Here is a 23872-nt window from a genome sequence, read left to right on the forward strand (position 1 = left end):
CCATTGTAAAGCAATTATACTCCAATAAAGATGTTAAAAAAAAAAAAGTGAATCAGCAAAAAAAAAGACACATGCACCACAATGTTCACTGCAGCACTGTTTACAATAGCCAGGACATGGAAGCAACCTAAGTGTCCACTGACAGATGAATGGATAAAGAAGATGTGGTACATATATATAAAATGGAATATCAGCCATAAAAAGGAATGAAACTGGGTCATTTGTAGAGACACAGATGGACCTAGAGTCTGTCATACAGAGTGAAGTGAGTCAGAAAGAGAAAAACAAATACCGTATATTAACGCATATATGTGGAATCTAGAAAAATGGTACAGATGAACCTATTTGCAGGAATAGAGACACAGACGTGGAGAACAGACATGTGGACACGGGGTGGGGGGGAGGTGGGGGGAGATGAATTGGGAGATTGGGATTGACATATATACATTACCATGTGTAAAACAGATAGCTAGCGGGAACCTGCTGTATAGCACAGGGAGCTCAGCTCAGTGCTCTGTGGTGACCTAGATGGGTGGGATGGGGGGAGGGGAGGGAGGTCCAAGAGGGAGGGGATATATGTATACATAGAGCTGATTCACTTCGTTGTACAGCAGAAACACAACATTGTAAAACAACTATACCCCAATTAAAAAAAAAAGATGATGATTTATAGTATATTAAGACAGAAAAAAATCTTTTATTCCACTAAAAGAATTATGTTTGAAAGAACTTTTAGGAACAATTAAAAAAAAAGATGACTATTTATAGTATATTAAGACAGAAAAAAATCTTTTATTCCACTAAAAGAATTATGTTTGAAAGAACTTTTAGGAAGAAAAAAAAAGATGGGGTAGGTAGCAGTTTGTAGTTTTCCAAACTAAACAAAAAATGGTTATGATAGCAGCTCTAAACTTACAAACCAAGAGCATTTATTTCTGGTGGCATGCATCTTGCAGAAGGAAAAAGAATAAATGTCCCTTTCAGAACTCACAAGTTCAAGTTAAATGACAACTCTCTCCATAGAGCAGGTAGTTCAAAGGAAATAGACAAGGAGAAGGCCTGCTCCTTATAAGGGAACATCTGAACTCCCAAACCAAGATCAAAAGGTGTCATCCCCAAAGTGTGTGTCAGTAACTTAATCCTCCTCACTGTGTAATCTGATTTGCCACTATAAGTCAATGCAATAATCACAGCAGCAAATACTTAAGTATATGCTTCAAACCTGGATCATTGCCCAGAAGTAAAGTGCATCCAAATATCTGATATTCTGACATTTAATAAAAGTTTGAATTATATTTGCAGTCCCCTGTGATTTAATTTTCTTGAGCTCAATATTTAATAAAACAATAGAAAATTATTACAAGTATCTTGTGCCATTCAGAAACCACTAGATATGAGCCTCGTTCTGGGGTCAGACGGTAAGAGATTAAATCCCAATTTAGCCACATACTAGTTGTCTGACTAGCAAATGACTCAACCTGTCGGTTCCTCAGTTTTTCTCACCAGCAAAACGGGAATTATCCTCGAATCTATTTACCACGGCTGTTGTGAGGATTAATAAATGATTATATACAAATTGCTTCGAGCAATGCCTGTTTATATTATAAAGAGGACTCAGCAGAAGTTAACTAAGGTTATAATTTTTTAAAGTGGAACCGGGCTACTCACTCTTCTCGTTTTGTTTCTTTGCTTGTTTGTTTCAAATAGCTGTACAAACATCTGCACACTTTCCCAGTTTGTTTCAAATATTCTTCCAAATAAACTCTTTTTAGAAAGAGGAGAACTGAACCGATAACAGACTTCAACACAGAGAATCTGAAGTTGTGTGGTTTGAGAAGATACCCAGTGAGGCATCTGAACCTCAGATCACAGAGAAATCTGACTTTAAGGCAAACTTAAAAATGGGCATCGGCCTCTGAGTTCCAAACCTGAAAGAACTTCCAGAAAGCACAAAGAAAGAAAGAGCTGGTGATGAAAGTAATGCGATAATAATATTGCTTAGGTCTACCTCTGCCCTCTCTACTGTAAGCCCCGTGATAGCAGGAAAGATGGCACATTTGCCTTTTCATCCTCAAGGCCAGTAGAATCTCAAGAACCGAGAGGGCACTGGGTGAATGCTGGCTGGTTGCTTAAATGAATGAAATTAGAAATGAACCAAAGACACGGCACTGAGCTCATAATGCATCTTCATGCGTGCTAGCACTGGATCAGAGCAAAGTACTTGTGAAAATATTGCTAGCTGGGGACAGGGATCTTGATTCATTTTCCAGTAAAATTTTGTTGAGGGCTTTGTTTTTCTTCCTGGATCTCTGATTCTTTAGGTAACAAGAGCACATAATAGGAAGAAATCCCATTTATTGAGTTTAACTGTGCCAGGAACTATGTGAAGCACAATACATTTGATCTAATAGTTCTTGGCTGAACTATTACTACTGTACTAGTTTTACAAACTGTGAAGATGGAGAACAGAAAGGTTAAGTGAATTTTTTAAGATCACACAGCTAACAGGCAGCTGACATAGGCCTGAAACCCAGCTTTATCCAACTCCTAAAGACCTGCTTTTAACCAATGCATTGCATTAAACCCTCTTAAAGTCACAAAATATCACAGACTAAGAGGATCTTGTGTATTTTACAGGTAAGGAAACTGAGACCAGAGGTGTGCGGTGCCTTGCCACATATAGCCCGGTTCATCAAAGCAGAGCCTAGGAGTTGAACTTAAGACTCTTATCTGACAATCCAAAATGATTTCCCCTGTACCTAATCACTTCCTTTTTAACAAAAGCAGCCTTATTCTAACTTTGGTAAACCCAATCAATCTCTTTACTGAATGCTAGAGAGAATTTCCCTTCCAGAAATGACTTACTCTTGTTTCATAAGCTCAATCAGTTCTTTTGTAATCGAAAATATGCACCACAAAATAAATTCCATGGGTTAGTAGTCTAAGCACTCGTTTTTGGTTTTTTGTTTTTTCTTTCCTCTGCCTTCAAGGTCACCACTCAGAGCATGCTGCCTGAGACAGACTCCTTTCCAGGGGCTGGGACTGATGGAGAATAAGGAGAAAAAAAAAGACAAAGTGCAAATCTATTTTCACAGTCAGATCTAGCATTCACCAGATGATTGCCACGTAATAGATGTGGGTGACAATAGTCACCCAGTGAGGTCTAGCATCTTAACCAAGATGTCTATTGTGTCCAATCCATTTGTTAAAGATGGTCTTACTACACCGACCATGTGATGATTAAGGCATTGTTCACCAAACCAGGCATTATGACTGATGTTTAAAAAAAAAGTACATATGTGCAAAATGCAAATCTGACTACCGCAATAATAATCCTGTCTTTGTTTAAAGGGAGATGCTATTCCAGCATATATGTGGGGCTGTTCTACTCCAGCAGTGATGGAGCTTGGATCACAGGCCCGACACTCACTCTCCTGTTAGAATCAAGGGGTGTCTTCACAACAGAGGGAGGAGAGAAGATCCAGTTTATGGATATAGGACAAGGGAAATGGACAAGGGATTTATACAGTCTCTTCAGAATCACCAGCAGAGCCCCCCAGTAAAAGTGTCCTTTGCATGTAGCTTATGTGGCAAAATGTTGATGATTACTGAATGTGGAGGATGAGTAAAAGAGTCTATTATTCTGTTCTCTCTGTTTTTGTGAATTTGAAAACTTTCACAATAAAGGTTCTTGTTTTTTTTTTCCTTAAAGTAATCCTTTCCTTGGGAAGAAGCTTCCCAGAGTCCTGTATTAATGATGACACTCCTCTAGGAGGCAAGGATTAGTAGAGGGCACTGGACTTGAACTCAGAAGTCCATGACCTTAGCAGTCCAGCAATCTCCCGAGCCACAGAACCTTGAGGGTTCAACCTTCCCTAACTCCTACTTTGTTTCATATTCTCCCCTCCATTTGCTCCCATCATACAATAGTCCTTATCATTTCGTATTTCCTTTGCCTTCTTCCCCATTCCCCCAGGAGTACAAGAACTCCTTGAGAGGTGGTGTCACGACCCATTTAATGCTAAATCACCAACACCTAGTATGACGTCTGCATGTATCCAATGCTCAGTAAATGCCTACTCAGTCAAAGAAAAAAAGCAACTGACGTTAAGTATGCATTTATTAGCAGTACCCATTTCCTATTTTTGTTGCCAAGATTGAGACCACTTAGCACAGTGGTTGGTGTGTAGTAAGTACTCATTTAATGGTGGCTGCTTTAATAACAATTATTATTACTACTATCATTATTACCCACCTATCATATACTATTTAATCATGACCCGAAAGAAAATTCTCACAGAGGACCCAGTCACACCATTACTAAGTGACAGAATTCGAACCTAAGACCATTTGTGGCCAAGGTTCATGCTCTTAGCTCTGCATCATTCTGATTTATTTCTCGTAGATGGGCCTAAAAAAAGCCAAAGGATCTCAGTTGTGGATTGTTATCCTCACCAACAGGATGTCAGATTCTAGAGGCAAGCCACCTGGCACTTTCCATGGCTGGAAGGAGGAGGCATCAAACTGTTCCAGGCTGCTTAAACTCAATTTAATCCCTGAGTGAACAGACAGAAACAAATAGCAGTCACTATAGTGCATGTGGTTGAAATAAATGTATATTTCGCTTGAGTCAGCAGCTCTCTCCCCCAAAATGCATTAGTGTTAGTTTACTGTCCATATACTTTTCTCTTTAGACTTAATCATCACTATATTAAATCACATGGGGGCCGCTAGTCCAACAGCACAGGTGTGAATTAAATGTTAAGAGAACACTGGACTGAAACAATTTCCTTTTCCTTCATCTGCGCTTGAATTTCCCTTTTCCTAAGGAGCTGTGGATGGCAGCTGTCAGGGAAGACTACGGGTGAGGGTGACAGGCTGGGCAAGAGGTGCAGTAAGAGATAATCAGTCTATGAGCTCTGCCTGTTTCACTAACTTGGTGAGCTCAGACCAGTCATTGCTGCTCTTTATGCCTCTGTTTGCCCAGCCATAAATGAGAAAAATCATGCACAGTGAGAGTTGGGAGTTTGCATTTGCAAAGGACTCTGAAAACCCACATAAGAGTTAATAAAAATTTATTACACATGCAAATCTCCATATTGTTACACCCTTTCCTTAAGAAGGTGTCAAGACAAGGGTCATATGATATCTCTTATATGTGGAATCTAAAAAAGATACAAATGACCTTATTTACAAAACAGAAACAGACTCACAGACATAGAAAACAAGCTTATGGTTACCAAAGGGGAAGTGGGGGAGGGATAAATTAGGAGCTTTGGATTAACAGATACACATTACTGTATATAAAACAGGTAAACAAAAAGGTCCTACTGTATAGCACAGGGTACTATATTCAGTATCTTTTAATAACTTATAATGGAAAAGAATCTGAAAAAGAATATACATATATATATATACACACACACACACACACACACACACACACGTATATAAAACTGAATCACCTTACTGTACACCAGAAACTAACACAACATTGTAAACCAACTATACTTCAATTAAAAAATTTTTTTTTTAATTTTTAAAAAAATTTTTTAAAAAAGAAGCTCTCAAGAAAGCCCAGATTTTCTTAGCTTCATTCTAGTATGCCTTCCCAGCCCACAGCTGAAGAGCATCAGGGAGCCACAGCCAGCCATTCTCAGGCAGAATGTAACCTTACGGTCCTTTTAGCTCCCAGAGATCAGATAGGTCCTCCTTGCGATGTGTTTTCCTTGTGAACTCAGCCAGGGACCTAGAACTGGACTTAAAGGACCAGCCCTCAGATACTTCTTTTCTAAACATATCACCCAGACCTTGAGATAAAATTATAATTGCATCAAACAACCTAGATTAAGCTCACATTTGTAGCTTTCTGGGGAACTTAGAGTGAAATTCAAAATTACCTCCCTAGCAAAGGAAGGGAGGTCCTTAAAACAACAAAATGAATCACTGATGTGGCAATAAAGGGTTAAAGGCAGCAGCGCCTCAGATCCTGAAAGGTTTGCCCATGTCTTCAAAGCTCAGTGGCTTTACCTCCTTCCATGGGTTGCGTTTTGTTTGTTTTTTTCCTTCTCTTTTCAGCAGGCATGCAGGATCTTAATTCCCTGACCACGGATTGAACCCACACCCCCACCACCACCACCACCCCACTCCCGCAGTGGAAGCACAGAGTCTTAACCACTGGACCGCCCAGGAAGTCCCATGTTGGACCTTGTTTTAAAAGAATATGAAGAACCTTAAGCTCCTGGGAAGTCAGATATTTCCCTCTTCAACAGCAAGCCTTCCCGGGAGATAATAAGGAGCTCCCCTTCCACCTACACGCATGAAATAAAAATAGGAAAATAGTGGGAAAAATAGGAGATAGTAGAACGGATGAGGATCAAATATGCAGAAAGCAAAAGAGAAATCACAGGAACCAGAAGGTTAGCTTTTAACAAGTTACTGACCTGGTAGGAAAGTCTAGAAATTGTGATGCTAATGGAATTCTGAGACAACTTCCTGAAGGAGTCCATAGCCCTTTAATCATGAACAAAAGGGAACAATGGGTCAAGACACCCAGAAGAGATATGCACCCAGCCCTGAGAGTTAGGGAGGAAAAATTTGTCTTGCCCTTGTGTGATGAGCAAAAGCTAAACATAACTACTTGTGTAAAGAGTTGACTAGTTGAATGAACACTAAATCAACTCTACTAAGCACACGGTGTTGTCTTCAAACACCCACTCATGTTTTTAATCTTCAGTTCGAGAATCCTAACCAGGTATTATTTACAGCAGCAAAAACTGAAACTGACAGATCCTAAATGCCACCTGACATTCACACTGGTGGTTAGGTCAGCCTAGATTGGAAATACCTGCACACTCCCCAGCACAAGGAGAAAATGTGTAAACACCACATAGAAATGACCATATCCAGGCTCCATGCTCCCTTGTTGGTCTCTAAAACCATTGCTGTGACTCTTCACCTATTTTGCCTCTCCTAACATCACCTTCATGGCCCACTCCCCACCCTCTTCCCTACAAATAACACTCCTGTTCCCAGAGTTTGCAGTAATCTGGTTAAAGTAATTTACATTAAATTATGTATTTTTGATAGCCCTAATCTTTCCAGAAAAATTTCCATTTTTAAAATAGAAGACCCAGAGTCCATCCCATCAGGAAACCTCCACAAGCCTCTTAGATAGTCTCATCCACCAGAGGGCAGACAGCAGAAGCAAGAAGAACTACAATCCTGCAGCCTGTGGAACAAAAACCACATTCACAGAAAGACAGACAAGATGAAAAGGCAGAGGGCTATGTACCAGATGAAGGAACAAGATAAAACCCCAGAAAAACAACTAAATGAAGTGGAGATAGGCAACCTTCCAGAAAAAGAATTCAGAATAATGATAGTGAAGATGATCCAGGACCTCGGAAAAAGAATGGAGGCAAAGATCGAGAAGATGCAAGAAATGTTTAACAAAGACCTAGAAGAATTAAAGAACAAACAAACAGAGATGAACAGCACAATAACTGAAATGAAAACTACACTAGAAGGAATCAATAGCAGAATAACTGAGGCAGAAGAACGGATAAGTGACCTGGAAGACAGAATGGTGGAATTCACTGCTGCAGAACAGAATAAAGAAAAAAGAATGAAAAGAAATGAAGACAGCCTAAGAGACCTCTGGGACAACATTAAACCCAACAACATTCGCATTCTAGGGGTCCCAGAAGGAGAAGAGAGAGAGAAAGGACCCGAGAAAATATTTGAAGAGATTACAGTCGAAAACTTCCCTAACATGGGAAAGGAAATAGCCACCCAAGTCCAGGAAGCGCAGAGAGTCCCATACAGGATAAACCTAAGGAGAAACACGCCGAGACACATAGTAATCAAATTGGCAAAAATTAAAGACAAAGAAAAATTATTGAAAGCAGCAAGGGAAAAACGACAAATAACATACAAGGGAACTCCCATAAGGTTAACAGCTGATTTCTCAGCAGAAACTCTACAAGCCAGAAGGGAGGGGCATGATATACTTAAAGTGATGAAATGGAAGAACCTACAACCAAGATTACTCTACCCAGCAAGGATCTCATTCAGATTCGATGGAGAAATCAAAAGCTTTACAGACAAGCAAAAGCTAAGAGAATTCAGCACCACCAAACCAGCTCTACAACAAATGCTAAAGGAACTTCTCTAATTGGGAAACACAAGAGAAGAAAAGGACCTGCAAAAACAAACCCAAAACAATTAAGAAAATGGTCATAGGAACATACATATCGATAATCACCTTAAACGTGAATGGATTAAAGGCTCCAAACAAAAGACAGAGGCTTGCTGAATGGATACAAAAACAAGACCCATATATATGCTGTCTACAAGAGACCCACTTCAGACCTAGGGACACATACAGACTGAAAGTGAGGGGATGGAAAAAGATATTCCATGCAAATGGAAATCAAAAGAAAGCTGGAGTAGCTATACTCATATCAGATAAAATAGACTTTAAAATAAAGAATGTTACAAGAGACAAGGAAGGACACTATGTAATGATCAAGGGATCAATCCAAGAAGAAGATATAACAATTATAAATATATATGCACCCAACATAGGAGCACCTCAATACATAAGGCAACTGCTAACAGCTATAAAAGAGGAAATCGACAGTAACACAATAATAGTGGGGGACTTTAACACCTCACTTACACCAACAGACAGATCATCCAAAATGAAAATAAATAAGGAAACAGAAGCTTTAAATGACACAGTAGACCAGGATTTAATTGATATTTATAGGACATTCCATCCAAAAACAGCAGATTACACTTTCTTCTCAAGTGCGAACGGAACATTCTCCAGGATAGATCACATCTTGGGTCACAAATCACGCCTCAGTTAATTTAAGAAAATTGAAATCATATCAAGCATCTTTTCTGACCACAACGCTATGAGATTAGAAATAAATTACAGGGAAAAAAAACGTAAAAAACACAAACACATGGAGGCTAAACAATAAGTTACTAAATAACCAAGACATCACTGAAGAAATCAAAGAGGAAATCAAAAAATACCTAGAGACAAATGACAATGAAAACACGACGATCCAAAACCTATGGGATGCAGCAAAAGCAGTTCTAAGAGGGAAGTTTATAGCTATACAAGCCTACCTCAAGAAACAAGAAAAATCTCAAACAATCTAACCTTACGCCTAAAGGATCTAGAGAAAGAAGAACAAACAAAACCCAAAGTTAGCAGAAGGAAAGAAATCTTAAAGATCAGAGTGGAAATAAATGAAATGGAAACAAAGAAAACAATGCAAAGATCAATAAAACTAAAAGCTAGTTCTTTGAGAAGATAAACAAAATTGATAAACAATTAGCCAGACTCATCAAGAAACAGAGGGAGAGGACTCAAATCAATAAAATTAGAAATGAAAAAGGAGAAGTTACAACAGACAACGCAAAAATACAAAGCATCCTAAGAGACTACTACAAGCAACTCTATGCCAATAAAATGGACAACCTGGAAGAAATAGACAAATTCTTAGAAAGGTATAACCTCCCAAGACTGAACCAGGAAGAAATAGAAAATATGAACAGACCAATCACAAGTCATGATATTGAAACTGTGATTAAAAATTTTCCAACAAAGAAAAGCCCAGGACCAGATGGCTTCACAGGTGACTTCTATCAAACATTTAGAGAAGAGCTAACACCTATCCTTCTCAAACTCTTCCAAAAAATTGCAGAGGAAGGAACACTCCCAAACTCATTCTATGAGGCCACCATCACCTTGATACCAAAACCAGACAAAGATACTACAAAAAAAGAAAATTACAGACCAATATCACTGATGAATATAGATGCAAAAATCCTCCACAAAATACTAGCAAACAGAATCCAACAACACATTTAAAGGATCATACACCATGATCAAGTGGGATTTATCCCAGGGATGCAAGGATTCTTCAACATACGCAAATCAATCAATGTGATACACCATATTAACAAATTGAAGAATAAAAACCATATGATCATCTCAATAGATGCAGAAAAAGCTTTTGACAAAATTCAACACCCATTTATGATACAAACTCTCCAGAAAGTGGGCACAGAGGGAACCCACCTCAACATAATTAAGGCCATATATGACAAACCCAAAGCAAACATCATTCTCAATGGTGAAAAACTGGAAGCATTTCCTCGAAGATCAGGAACAAGACAAGGATGTCCACTCTCACCACTATTATTCAACATAGTTTTGGAAGTCCTAGCCACGGCCATCAGAGAAGAAAAAGAAATAAAAGGAATCCAAATTGGAAAAGAAGAAGTAAAACTGTCACTGTTTGCAGATGACATTATACTATACACAGAGAATCCTAAAGATGCCACCAGAAAACTACTAGAGCTAATCAATGAATTTGGTAAAGTTCCAGGATACAAAATTAATGCACAGAAATCTCTTGCATTCCTATACACTAATGATGAAAAATCTGAAAGAGAAATTAAGGGAACACTCTCATTTATCACTTCAACAAAAAGAATCAAATACCTAGGAATAAACCTACCTAGGGAGACAAAAGACCTGTATGCAGAAAACTATAAGACACTGATGAAAGAAATTAAAGATGATACCAACAGGTGGAGAGATATACCATGTTCCTGGATTGGAAGAATCAATATTGTGAAAATGAGTATACTACCCAAAGCGATCTACAGAGTCAATGCAATCCCTATCAAATTACCAATGGCAATTTTAAGGAACTAGAACAAAAAATCTTAAAATTTGTATGGAGACACAAAAGACCCCGAATAGCCAAAGCAGTCTTGAGGGGAAAAAATGGAGCTGGAGGAATCAGACTCCCTGACTTCAGACTATACTACAAAGCTACAGTAATCAAGACAATATGGTACTGGCACAAAAACAGAAACATAGATCAATGGAACAAGATAGAAAGCCCAGAAAGCACCTATGGTCAACTAATCTATGACAAAGGAGGCAAGGATATACAATGGAGAAAAGACAGTCTCTTCAATAAGTGGTGCTGGGAAAACTGGACAGCTACATGTAAAAGAATGAAATTAGAACACTCCCTAACACCATATGCAAAAATAAACTCAAAATGGATTAGAGGCCTAAATGTAAGACTGGACACTATAAAACTCTTAGAGGAAAACATAGGAAGAACACTCTTTGACATAAATCACAGCAAGATCTTTTTTGATCCACCTCCTAGAGTAATGGAAATAAAAACAAAAATAAACAAATGGGACCTAATGAAACTTTAAAGCTTTTGCACAGCAAAGGAAACCATAAACAAGACGAAAAGACAACCCTCAGAATGGGAGAAAATATTTACAAATCCACGGACAAAGGATTAATCTCCAAAATATATAAACAGCTCATGTAGCTCAATATTAAGAAAACAAACAACCCAATCCAAAAATGGGCAGAAGATCTAAACAGACATTTCTCCAAAGAAGACATACAAATGGCTAAGAAGCACATGAAAAGCTGCTCAACATCACTAATTATTAGAGAAATGCAAATCAAAACTACAATATCACTTCACACCAGTTAGAATGGGCATCATCAGAAAATCTACAAACAACAAATGCTGGAGAGGGTGTGGAGAAAAGGGAACCCTCTTGCACGGTTGGTGGGAATGTAAATTGATACAGCCGCTATGGAGAACGATATGGAGGTTCCTTAAAAAACTAAAAATAGAACTACCATATGACCCAGCAATCCCACTACTGGGCATATACCCAGAGAAAACCATAATTCAAAAAGACACATGCACCCCAGTGTTCACTGCAGCACTATTTACAATAGCCAGGTTATGGAAGCAACCTAAATGCCCATCGACAGATGAATGGATAAAGAAGTTGTGGTACATATATACAATGGAATATTACTCAGCCGTAAAAAGGAACAAAATTGGGTCATTTGTTGAGACGTGGATGGATCTAGAGACTGTCATACAGAGTGAAGTTAAGTCAGAAAGAGAAAAACAACTATCGTATATTAATATCACATATGTGTGGAACCTAGAAAAACGGTACAGATGAACCGGTTTGAAGGGCAGAAATTGAGACACAGATGTAGAGAACAAACGTATGGACACCAAGGGGGGAAAGCGGCGGGGGGGTGGTGGTGGTGGTGGGATGAATTGGGAGATTGGGATTGACATGTATACACTGATGTGTATAAAATTGATGACTAATAAGAACATGCTGTATAAAAAAATAAATTAAATAAAATGCAAAAATTTTTTTAAATAATAAATTAATTAATTTAAAAAATAAAATAAAATAGAAGACCCATTAACTTCAATTGATGTTCAAGGTAAAGCTTTTAGTTACATGCAAATGATTTTTTTTATATTAGAGTGTTTTAGTAGAGATAAAAGTTACTGAAAGCAAGTCAAGCTACTGCAAGCCAAGAGGGAATCTGTGTTTCATTCTTCTGTCTTCCTGTATACCATTTTAACTGCTTCTTCATCCACATGGCAGAATATAGCTGCCCCATGCTCTTGACATTCCATATTGCAATTCTAGAGACAGACTGGCTACTCTAAATACCATTTTTAATTTACAGAGAGAAAATCTGACTGGCACAGCCTGGCTTCCTTTGCAGCCAGGGACACGGGTATGACAAAGCCCAACCATGAATACTAAGGTCCAACCTAGGGGTAGGGAATTGTATTGTATTGTATTGGTGGCTATCGTATAGGCTGAATGGACATCCTAAAAGCTATCTGCTATGAAAGGTCTTCCCACAGAACCTCTGAATCTGTGTTTTCCAAATTTCTCTGATGGTAGAATCATCAGGCCCTTGCCTAAAGAGTCTGAATCAGTGGGCCTGGAATGTTTGTTTTTAGTGAATACATCAGGTGATCATTATCATGAGGGAAGCTTGGGAAACCCTGCTGAATCAAACCAGAGGCGACTGCCTATACAGAAGGACACTTCTGACCTGTGTAGCCAAGCTCCACCATCCTGCATTCTTCAGAATGTCTTGACCTGTGATTCTCAATAAGCCTACTGTCACCTCAATCTGATCCCTTGGGAGTCTTCTATCCTGAATCATTTTCAAAGTCCCAGGAAGTAATTGTGAGGAGACTCAAAACTACCCACACTTCAACTTGAACAGGAGATAGGGGTCCATCCTTTCAATGCTGGATGTAAAGCAAGGATTAAAAAGAAACAGTCAACTTCCCATACAGATTCCTCTCCCCCTTCTTAGAGATCAGGATAGTATGAAAAACTCTCTTCCCTTAACAACTCCAACTGCTTTGACATCTTTCATATTCTCACTTCACCCCTAACCCACCATTTCAGCCAACTAGGTATTCTGGTCTCAGACATTTTATCACATAGCTTGGAAGATCGATTCGCCTCTCCAAGAACATCTTCCTAAACGACAGGGTAACAAACTAAAGGCTTAGCTTTACATGTTGTTTGAAGACTCAAATACTATTATCCTAATAATGCGATGCTGGTTTACCTTCAGGTTGGGGTAATCAACTAAAGGACGCCACTAGAATAAGGAACAAGCAGACATTTAATGACAACTGCCAAAATCTTTTTCCTGTGTAAAGCACAGTTGAGGTTTTCAAAAGACATATGTTGCAAAACCAGAGATACAAAAGGCCAGTGAACATGTGAAAAAATTGCTCCACCTCAGCCAGAACACAAATTAAAAGAACAATGAGCTCAATTTTTACCTATAAAATTAGCAAAGATAAAAAAGAATAATCCCCAGTGCTGGTGAGGTTGTGGGAAGGTTTACTCCCTTGCCGGCAGGAGTCTGAACTGGGACAGCTTTTCCAGAAGGTAATTGGGGTATGTATTTCTAAAGCCTTAAAAATGGCCACACTTCTTAACATAGCAGTTTTGCCTTTTAAGAATTTATCCTAAAGAACGAACTAAGACTGGGCACAAAGATTTATGACAAAGTTGTTCATTATTAACATTGACTATACTGGCAAATACCTGGAGGAAAGAAAACCCGCCAACAGAAAATGGTTGAGCAAACCGAGGCAGAGCCATACAATGGATATGCTGATTGTATCACCATCACGAAAACTGAGGAGGTACGATATCATTTATAGGCAGGGAAGTATGTTGGCAAAATAGTAAAAAAAAAAAAAAAAAAAAAAAGCTACAAGAGGTATGATCTCATTTTTATTTTTAAAAAATGTAGTAGAACATTTGGGCAGGGTTGCCTACTCTATAATCCATTATTTGGAATTACCCCCATGACCCTACTGAAAGGGATAGCCTTCTTGCCTTTGTTTTAATAACACCTTGACTTTGGCTGATTAATATGAGAGATCAGTGAATAGCCTAGAATTCTCTGATTGGAGAATTAGAAATAAGAGACACAAAACCATGCTCACATGATTGCTGACGTGTGAAATGAAGGATGTTGTCCAATCAGGGCTGGGGTGGCCATTTTCATTCACCCATAAGCAGAGGAGTAGTGGAGACAGCCTTGCCTGCAGAAGGGAGAGGAAGAGAACAGAGAAACAGAACGTGTGCTTCAAGAGACTGCGATGGGTGAAAGGAGGGGTGACACTAACTCCCTCCGCCCCCACTTTTAAATAAGTCCCCTTTCCTTGAGCTATCTTGAGTCATATAAGAGTAAACCTCCAAAGTTAACGGACATTATTCCTAAAAGATGGTATTTCAGATCAATTTTACGGTCTCAGTTTTGCTTTTTGGTATTTTTTTTATTGTAACATATGAGATGAAAGGTCAGAAAACCTGCACTCCAGCCAGGATTATGCCATTAACTATGTGATTTGGGGAAGTCACTCCACCATCTAGATTCTGTGGGACTTTTAAGCAGGAAATCCCAGGCTTTTTGGAAAGGACAAAGCAAACCCATGGGGGTAGGACCCACAGAACTCCCTATCTGCCCATCTTGTAGATGGCTCAAAACCCAAGTGAAAAAGACTGAATCACGTCCTGCCAAAGAGTGGCAGCCTAGATGTGAATCCTGGTTCTCCTACTTAGGGCATGTGGGTTTGGGCAAATTGCTTAATGATTTTATATCTCAGTTTCCTTATCTGTAAAGTGGCATTAATTCTAATACTGCCTCCTTAGAACTGCTGAAGGATTAAAAGGAGGTAAGTTGTGTAAAGTTCTTAGCCCAGTGCCTAGAACATAAAATAAGGATTAGCTGTGGTCCCCAGAGGCCCTGTTCAAGGAAAGGGTGTTCCTTCCTTTCCAAGAGACACACTAGTCCCCTAGGCCAGTGCTTCTTAAACTTCAGCGTGCCTAGAATCCCCTAAAGATGTTGATAACATGCAGATTTTGGGGTGGGCCCTGAGAATTTGCATTTCTAACTATTCCTAGGTAAACCTATGCAGGTGGTCCACCAGGTGGGTAGTGTTAACAGCTCTGCCTCAGAGAACTCCTAACACATAAAAGCTTTTCATACCTGTTTCCAATATGCAAAGCACCTTCAATCAACCAGAAAGCTTTAAGAGTGGGGCCTTTTAATTACTTAGATGTTCTCATTAAATTGGAGTTAAACATCACCATGTTTTCAGTTTCAGCTCATGGAGCAACTGTTTCTAAAATATATTATTAGTTCACTTTTTGGCTTTGGTAAGTTCAGGACATAATTTAGTCTTTCTTTGATGATTTGTGAGGCACTTCAGACCCTTGCAGCGCCTCGGGTCATTCATTTTAACTGCCTGGCTTCACAGACACAGGAGTTATGGGATAAGAAATTGGGCTGAACTTGTTCAGACCCAGAGCATAGGCTGTACTCCACTGAAGGGTTTTACGTGTTTCTACTAACTCTTTGGAATGAGTGCCTTTGCTGGCCGTAAAGTGAAACGAAGGATGCTATTCTGGTTACTTGAAGGGCCCAGTCGCGCTCCAAATAGTTGAGCGATATATATACACACCGCTACAGAATAACACTGTGCCAGGGGTGCGGCCAGGGACTCCTCCTATGGAGGGCGCTGAAGGACGTATCCCTGGGAAGCATTCAACCTCGAGGACGCCAGGAGCCCTTTCACCTCATCACTTATGCAAATACTCCTTTCTCCCCAGTCTTGTCTTAACAAAGAATTAGGGCAGCTTCAAAGCCGTTTCTCAAATAAACAGATTCATGACTGCTGCTACTGAACATTCAGGAAACCTGTTTTTCTTTACTTGTGGGGGTTTTACAGAGGATTTCTGCTCCGTGGAGTGGTCACTTCTCAAGCTGTTTCAAACTCACAAGATCTATTAGGGACCACATGAACCATGTCTAGCCTTGCGTGGCTATTTTTCTCAATTCAGTTCTATTTCCTTCCTTCTCCTCCCTACCCCTCCGTCCTTTCTTCTTTTCCTCTTTCTCCTCCCTCCCAGGCATTCTTACTGAGGCATGACACACTCGCAGAGAAGGCTGCACCTTCTCTCCCATCCCCGCTGTTTCCCATCTTTGCCCTCTGAGGTTTCTCTGTTAATACCAGTTCTGTTCTTGTAGGAAAACTTGGTCTCCTTTCGATATATTTAAGTCAGGCCCCATTTCGCCCAGATATTTCTCTGACTCTGAATCTTTCCAAATGTCTGCAGGTCTCGGCACACAGACGTACTTACCAAAGCCTGCTGACCAATGCTCCTTTTGGAGCCTGAGATTTATCACGTCTGACCCTCCCTTCCATTTTGGCCATCAGCAGACATGGGTGTGAGTGTCTGCTTGTACAACTCTGCAGCACCACCAATACCAACCCAAAATAAACACAAATCTAACTCCAGTAGCTTTGAAGAATCATGTAGATTAGTGCTTTCCAGTAGCAGTATAACACCAGTCACATTATGTTTTAAACGTTCTAATAGACACAGTTTTTTAAAGTAAAAAGAAACAGGTAAAATTAACGTTAATGATATACTTGAACACAATATATTAAAAATATTATCGTTTCAACAAGTATTCAATGTAAAAAATTATCAATGCAATAGATATTTTACATTCTTTTTCCTACACTAAGTCGTCAATATCCAGTGCGTATGTTACACTTGCTGCGCATCTCAATTCGGACCAGCCACACTTCAACGGCTCAATAGCCAAAGGTGGGTCCTGACGCCCACACTGGAAAAAGCACAATGTAGATGTTTACTGTGATTTTCATGAAGGAGCAGGGTGAGAGGTTTTACAAGCATATCATAAAGGCTACATCCTTAAAATCTTTCTTAGACAACTCTCTCCACCCAAGTGCTAAGAATCTCTCAGCCCGCTCACCCCCCAACTCACCCCCTCACTGCTTTGTTCTGTTCTTCCTCTTCCCTCCTCCTTCTCAACTCACCATTCCGGCCCTAGGCCCCCTGACACTGAAAATGCTTCTCTGACTGCATTTCCTCCAAAAATTAGTCCTCCTGGAATTGTACTGAGTAAAATTATCTATTTTGTTGGCTGATTCTTAAAGGTTCCCGGTTCAGCCAGCACCTGCTCACCAGTCTCCCAGGTTTCTCATGGGTGCCTGGGTGAGCACAAGTGATCCCCAGCCGGAAACAGATGAGCCACTCTTCAGATGCGTGGGGACTTCACCAAGGCAACCGAAATCTGCCTGCAGTGAAAATGCTCCTGCTAACCAGCCCACACTGTAGAGCCCTTCTCAGGACCGCTGCCAGCACTGCAGCTCTAACAGGCGAGTTACTGAGAAGAGGAAGGGTTCTGCTCTATGGCAAACGCCATTCCCTCCCTCCGACACCTAGAGTCTCGGGAACGAGCGAGTAGAGAACATGGAGACAAAGCAACAGTCCCTCGACCCCAGTTCTGTTATATTCAGCTGTAGGGACTACAAATTAATCACGATCTGTTTGTACAACTTTTCTGTCAATACCAGTTATATCTACTCTGTTTCTCTAAGACTCAGTCAGATGGGCTGTCCCCCAAAGACAATGCAGGTGGGGTTACAGCTTCCGGTGGTGAGAATGGATTTGCTCATGTTCAGCCCTATCTTCCCTTAAGATTCCTTTTGAAGCTCATAGTTTCAAATCATTCGGTTGGAATGAAGATGGAAAACCTTGCTCATGAAATAGATCCTCTATCTATGGAAAATAGATACACAGCGTAACTAGGTAAGTAGCCTTGACCTTCTTGAGACACTATTGGATCTAACTGAATGGACCCTCATTATTACCATATCCACACAAAAGATATGACTGGACCAGGCAAGATCTACCCCCAAATGACCCAAATCTTCACAGGAATCAGAATCTACTCAGACTCCCAAGGGTCATCCAGATCAAAAGAGACCTAAAGCTAGTCTAGGAAGCCGCTGAAGTTTTCTAACCCAGTGCAGTACTGGCAGAAATGGGTCACCCAGGGAGAGCACGGATCTGAACAGCTCTGTTCGGCATCTTTCACGTCATATCAAGCACTCAGAGAAAACTTGGGCTGAAGACTTGGCTACTCTCAATACAACCTCTTGTATCTAAACATTAATAAATATCCAGGAAATATCAATTGTTCTTTTCTTCTGTCCCCAGCTGAATCGCATCCTTCTAACACTGAATGGCTTTTTAATATCTGTGACACACTCCCCCTCCTGTGTCTGCCAATATTATAATGTATTATTTGGCTGGTGATTTTTCTCATTTCTCTTCTCAACTCAGCAGCCAGAACTGCTCCTCCTGACTTGGCAGAAGTTGAGGATGTCCATACTTGCTGACTTTTGTGCCCGTTCATTGCCAAAACCCCATAATATTTAAGGTTTTTAATTCTTCCTCTGCATTTTTTTTTGAGAGGGGTTATTATTTGTGGCCAGAAAGTCAATATTTTTCATATTTACTCCACAGTTTATAAAGTACCTAACACAGGTCTCTACTTCCTTGCAATCCTCAAGAAATATGTAATTGTCAAGTGAGACAAGTTATGCAAGAATTCTATATACAATCTAATTAATTCTATATACAAACTAATTGATTAATCTAATTAATCTGTTTTGTTATTGTTATTGTTATATACAGGAGCATGTTTTCCTGTGTGTGGTACACAATCATAGTTTCCTCTGAGCTAGTTCATTTACGATACCTCTCTCTGCTGATCTGGATGAATAATAATTTCAGATAAGTTTAAGACAGCTGAGGCACAGTGGAAAAGGTGTCAATGAACTGGACTCTGCCACTAACTAGCTGTATCCTTAGAAAGTCACTTAATATCCATAAACCACATTTATCTTCATCTGTAAAAATAGGAGACTGGATTAGATCAATGTTTTCCAAGGTGCAGGTCCCTGGGGCCCTCCAAATTCATGGGATCTCCAAATCCATGTGTACACCTAGTAGGCTATAGATGAAATAAATGATATGTCTCACTCATACAAGTATAGCTATTTGTTTCAAATATATGTAATTGCTGTTCTGATTAACAAAGTTTAAATTCATGCAAATGATTATTGAACTCATAATGGCATATTGTCATTATATACCTTCTCAATCCATGCACACTACAAGTTTAAGTCCTACTAAATGGGAATCCAAAAAACGCTGAGATTGAAAAGGGGTTCTCACACTTGAAAAGGCTTGGGAATCTCTGTGGTATAATGATCTGTAAGATCCCTTTCAGCAATAAAATTCTGTGTCTAAACATTTCTATTTTGACAGGGGGTCTTCCATGCTCTAATTCAAAGGCCAGTAAGGGAAACAGCTGAGCATGGGGTGGACTTGGAGTAACCCTCAGCCGGCAGCATGCAAACCAGAGCTCCGTCCAGCCACACTGCACTCCAACTGCAAAAGCTCTTACAGAGGAGAGGAAAATTCCAGATGGGGGCTATTACCGTCTTTGAAGATTTCTTGAGACTCTTTTTTTTTTTCCTCTTCTCTGTTCCCTTTAACTGTTGACTCACTTCTGGCTATACGTTTCTGGAATCGGTATCAATTATGGCAGCCAAACATGAAGCAAGAAATCTGCTCTCATTTATAGCCTTAGTGTTTTAACTTGAAACACTAGGTCTTTTCAAAATAGGCATATGCAAATACTAAGCAAATTATACCCAAACCACAAACCACTTCTTTTGGGAACCATCTAATATTTTTTTCACCTTAATATAAGCCTTGGGATAGTCCTGATGGTAAGAATTATTCCAAGGATGTAGGACTAGATACTCATTTATGTAAGAAGCCAAGTTTAACGATTATGAAAATAAAACGATATGAATGTCTTTTAAAGAAACAAGGAAGGGACAACTTACTTATTATGAGTTCCTTGAAGGATGTACCATGTTTTTTATCCCTCTGTATCCCTGTATCCTAGCATTTATGGTTGTTGTTATATCTGTTAAATGGTGAGTTTCCTGAATATAAAAAGAAGCATTAGAATTGGAAGAGGATCTTGACTGCCCTTCAACTAAAAGGGACAGGATTGGAAATAATCAATCACAGCCTATGAAATTAATATGAATAATACAGAATTGAAGAATATTTATGTGAATGCATTTTCTAAAAGCTAGGGGGGAAAACAGGAAACGAGCCAATAGAACTACCAGAGCATATCACTGTAAAGTGATAGATACCAATTTTTCCACTATCTTAAAACTGACTTCTTGGGAACTGGTTTATCAGATTATATGTGGAGTTAGCAAACTACTGAGAGAATATAAAGTGGCTAAAAATGTCAGAGGAATGACTCGAAGGGACCATTTGCTCCAATCTAAAGATGCCAGAGAGTAGTAGGCCCTAAAACTCTTAGGAAAAGAATGAAGCAAAATGATTAAAAAGAGAGTTGGGTCCAGATGCTCAAGAAATAGAGTTTAGGCAAAAACAAAACAACTGACTTACAATGTTTCAAAAGAGAGAAGGCAGTGGTGAGTTTGTGATATATGACTGAATGGTTAGCTTGACAACAAAGAGAAACTTCAAAGAAGGAATTATTTACAAGAATAATAAGAGTGGAAATCAATATTCTTTTTAGTAAACATTATGTATCTGGCACTATTCTCATCTAATTCCATCTTCTTGGGACTTCCCTGGCAGTCCAGTGGTTAAGACTCTGCGCTTCCAATGCAGGGGGCATGGGTTCGATCCCTGGTCAGGGAACTAAGATCCCACATGCCATGTGGTGTGGCCGAAAATAACAATGGTAATTCCATCTTCTCAATTCTGCCATTAGGTATGTGCAATGTGATCCCGTTTTACAGATGAGGTTGGAAAAGTTTGCCCCGGATGACTCAGCCAGAAAGTGGCAGGGTCAGGATTCGAAAATAGGACTCTTTGATATGATGGGTGTTCAACATCACTCCCATTAGGGATCCTCATGGAAACTAAAGGAGCAAGAGAAGAAGCACCTTTGTGAAAATTTCAAGATCAACTTCTACTAAATCCATGAGAAAAGTCTAGCTAGCTGCACGTGGAAGAAAGATGAAATGGTCCACTTCATAAAACAAGGGGACTGAGCATCATATTAAAAGAAAGAAAAGGGAGGCATTAGTAGCAGAGGCCACTAACATTGCAACACACTGTTTACAAGACTTTTGCAAAAATTCTGCTGCAGTTGTTGACAAGAACAGCCAAAGGCATGGTTTATACAATCTGGCAATCTGCCATGGAGAGGCGGGAAAGAGCTGACAGTTGGTGAACTTAAGAGAAGTCACAAAGAGGGGGTGTAAAAGAAAATTACTAGATTTTGAACAGGGAAAAAAGGCTTTTTGCTCAGACTACACAAATCATATAAACACACACTAGACAATAATACAAAGCAGTATAATATCAAGGAGTATGGGAAATATTACTTGTGATATGGACTATAAGAAATATAGGAAATCAGATATTAGGCTAGATACCATTTATGCATTTTATTATTTTTTTAAAGATAAAACTAAAAGAAAAAAAAACATAAAAAGAAAAAAAGATAATCCTAGATCCTAATTTGAAAAGTATTTTTAATTAGAATTCAATTAAACAAACAAAAACCAATGAGGTTTCATTGAGTAACAGAGAAAGTACTAGACTGAAAGTCCAGAGATTTAATACAACATTTTAAAACAAATACCTTGGTATTGCTAAGTTTAATTTCCTCCCTGGTAAATGGGGTATAATAATAATACAAGGCTCAGAGGATCTTTGTGAACATTAAATGCAACAATGTGTGTGAAAATTGCCAGTGCTGTGCAATCTTCATCATCATGATTATAATTCCTGCTCTGGTCCTACTTAGCTGTATGACCTTAACAACTAGAAAATGGAACTGGAAATGAGGAGGTTGGACTAGATTATCCCTTTAAACTCTCCCATTCTCTGCTAATATAAACCACTGCTTTCCTTCAAAATTACATAAATATATTTTGCAATAGATAAGCAATTAAAATGTGTAAGAGCCCAGCATCTCCATACCCAGTGGGTAGAGAAAAAGCGAAATTAAACTGACAAGGAGAGAGGCAAAGCTGCCCGTCTCATCCCATACACTGTGTGTGGCATGCAGATTGTTCAGTTGTAAGAAAACGCTTGTGAAATTTAAAGGCAGTGGAGTGAAATTTTGAAAAGAAATATCCATATACAGGCAGAGCCCCCATCACATCCCATTCAAAGGACACAGGTCAATGATAGCAGAATAATACAGCAATGCATCTTCTCCATTTATTTGGTAAGCTCCTACTGATTCTACAAAGCTGGATACAAATGTCTGTCACCTCCCAATTTGCTCCCAGAGCACTGTGTATATCATAGGCTTACCAGTCCTTTGTAGTTGGTTGTTTTGTACATCTATCTATCCACTAGATTGCTAGATCCTTAAGAATTAGAATAGCATCTTATTCAATTTTATAGCCTAGCCAACCACAGGGTTTGCCATATAAAAGTTGCTCAATAATGCTGGTTTGAGAATTGAATTAATTAATTAAGTGAATGCTGAAAACACAAAGCACATGATATAAACTGGCTCTTAAGTGAACAGAAAAGACTTTCAACTTTAAATGGCATCTGACACAGTCTCTCTAAAATTTCCCTTAAAATAACCATGAATCAGAAGGGGGGGGGGAATTAAAAACTAACATTTTCATTAACCACCATACTGATGGAACTGTGCTGAAGAGTGCAGTTGGTAAATCCTTGTGTTACGCTGTCTTAATAGAAAGACTACCCATCTGAAAAAAAGGTACAAAGTTCATTCAATTCTCCCAAACGGTCTGGCTCCCTGGAATAAGAATGCAAGACCTGTCCCAACCCAGAAACTGGATAGCTGACCTTTACTGACTAGCTGCTGCTTTTGGAGGCTGTCAGAATATTGTTATTTCCCACCATCCCCAACTTATAAACTTCCAACCTATGAATTATAGGCAAAAGGAACCAAAGCCAGTGGAATAGAAATTATAATCAAAGACACAGTTGAAAAAAAATCACAAATTGGAAAAAGCCTCAATTATGCAGGTGTAAGGAGCCCATAATCTTTCAGAGGGAAAATATATATAAAGAAAAAACTCTTCAAGCATCCAGACAGGAATAATGAATTGCATAATAAAGGGAGGGAAGTCAGGCTGATTACAAATTTCTCCTTCGTATTATTATTATTTTGGCCGTGCCACGTGGCTTGCAGGATCTTAGTTCCCCAACCAGGGATGGAACCCCAGCCCCTGGCACTGGAAGCTCAGAATCCTAACCACTGGACCACCAGGAATTCCACTCTTTTGTATTATTAAATGTTAGAAGGAAATTAAGCAGAGTGTATAGAATTTGGAGGGGCAAAAGTTGTAATTCAAGATTTTTATACCCAGTTTTTATGACTCTTTTAGTTGCAACCGAGAGGAAACCCAGTTCTAACTAGCTTAAGGGGAAATAAATGAATATATTGTTTCACAAAACTTCCAAGGTAACTTTAGGTACAGCTAAACCCAAGGGCTCAAATACTGTCATTGCCCCTCTCTCTCTTCCTCCCTGCCATCAACCCCGCCAACTC

The 23872-nt window shown here is 39.3% G+C and overlaps 1 protein-coding gene across 4 annotated transcripts in view; it reads right to left on the reverse strand.

Moving 5' to 3' along the window:
- The window catches only part of TMEM178A (transmembrane protein 178A), a 251528-nt gene that overhangs the window by 72015 nt on the left and 155641 nt on the right, over window positions 1-23872 (reverse strand). The window contains exon 8 of one of the 4 annotated variants that reach the window (XM_082358329.1): window positions 14382-14480. The exons of the other annotated variants lie outside the window; for them this stretch is intronic. The gene's annotated coding sequence lies outside the window, so the exon portion shown is untranslated. The remainder of the gene's footprint in view (window positions 1-14381; window positions 14481-23872) is intronic. 4 annotated transcript variants of the gene reach the window in all.

The sequence above is a fragment of the Balaenoptera borealis genome, assembly GCF_965194805.1.
Source record: "Balaenoptera borealis genome assembly, chromosome: 15".
Classification (NCBI taxonomy): domain Eukaryota; kingdom Metazoa; phylum Chordata; class Mammalia; order Artiodactyla; family Balaenopteridae; genus Balaenoptera; species Balaenoptera borealis.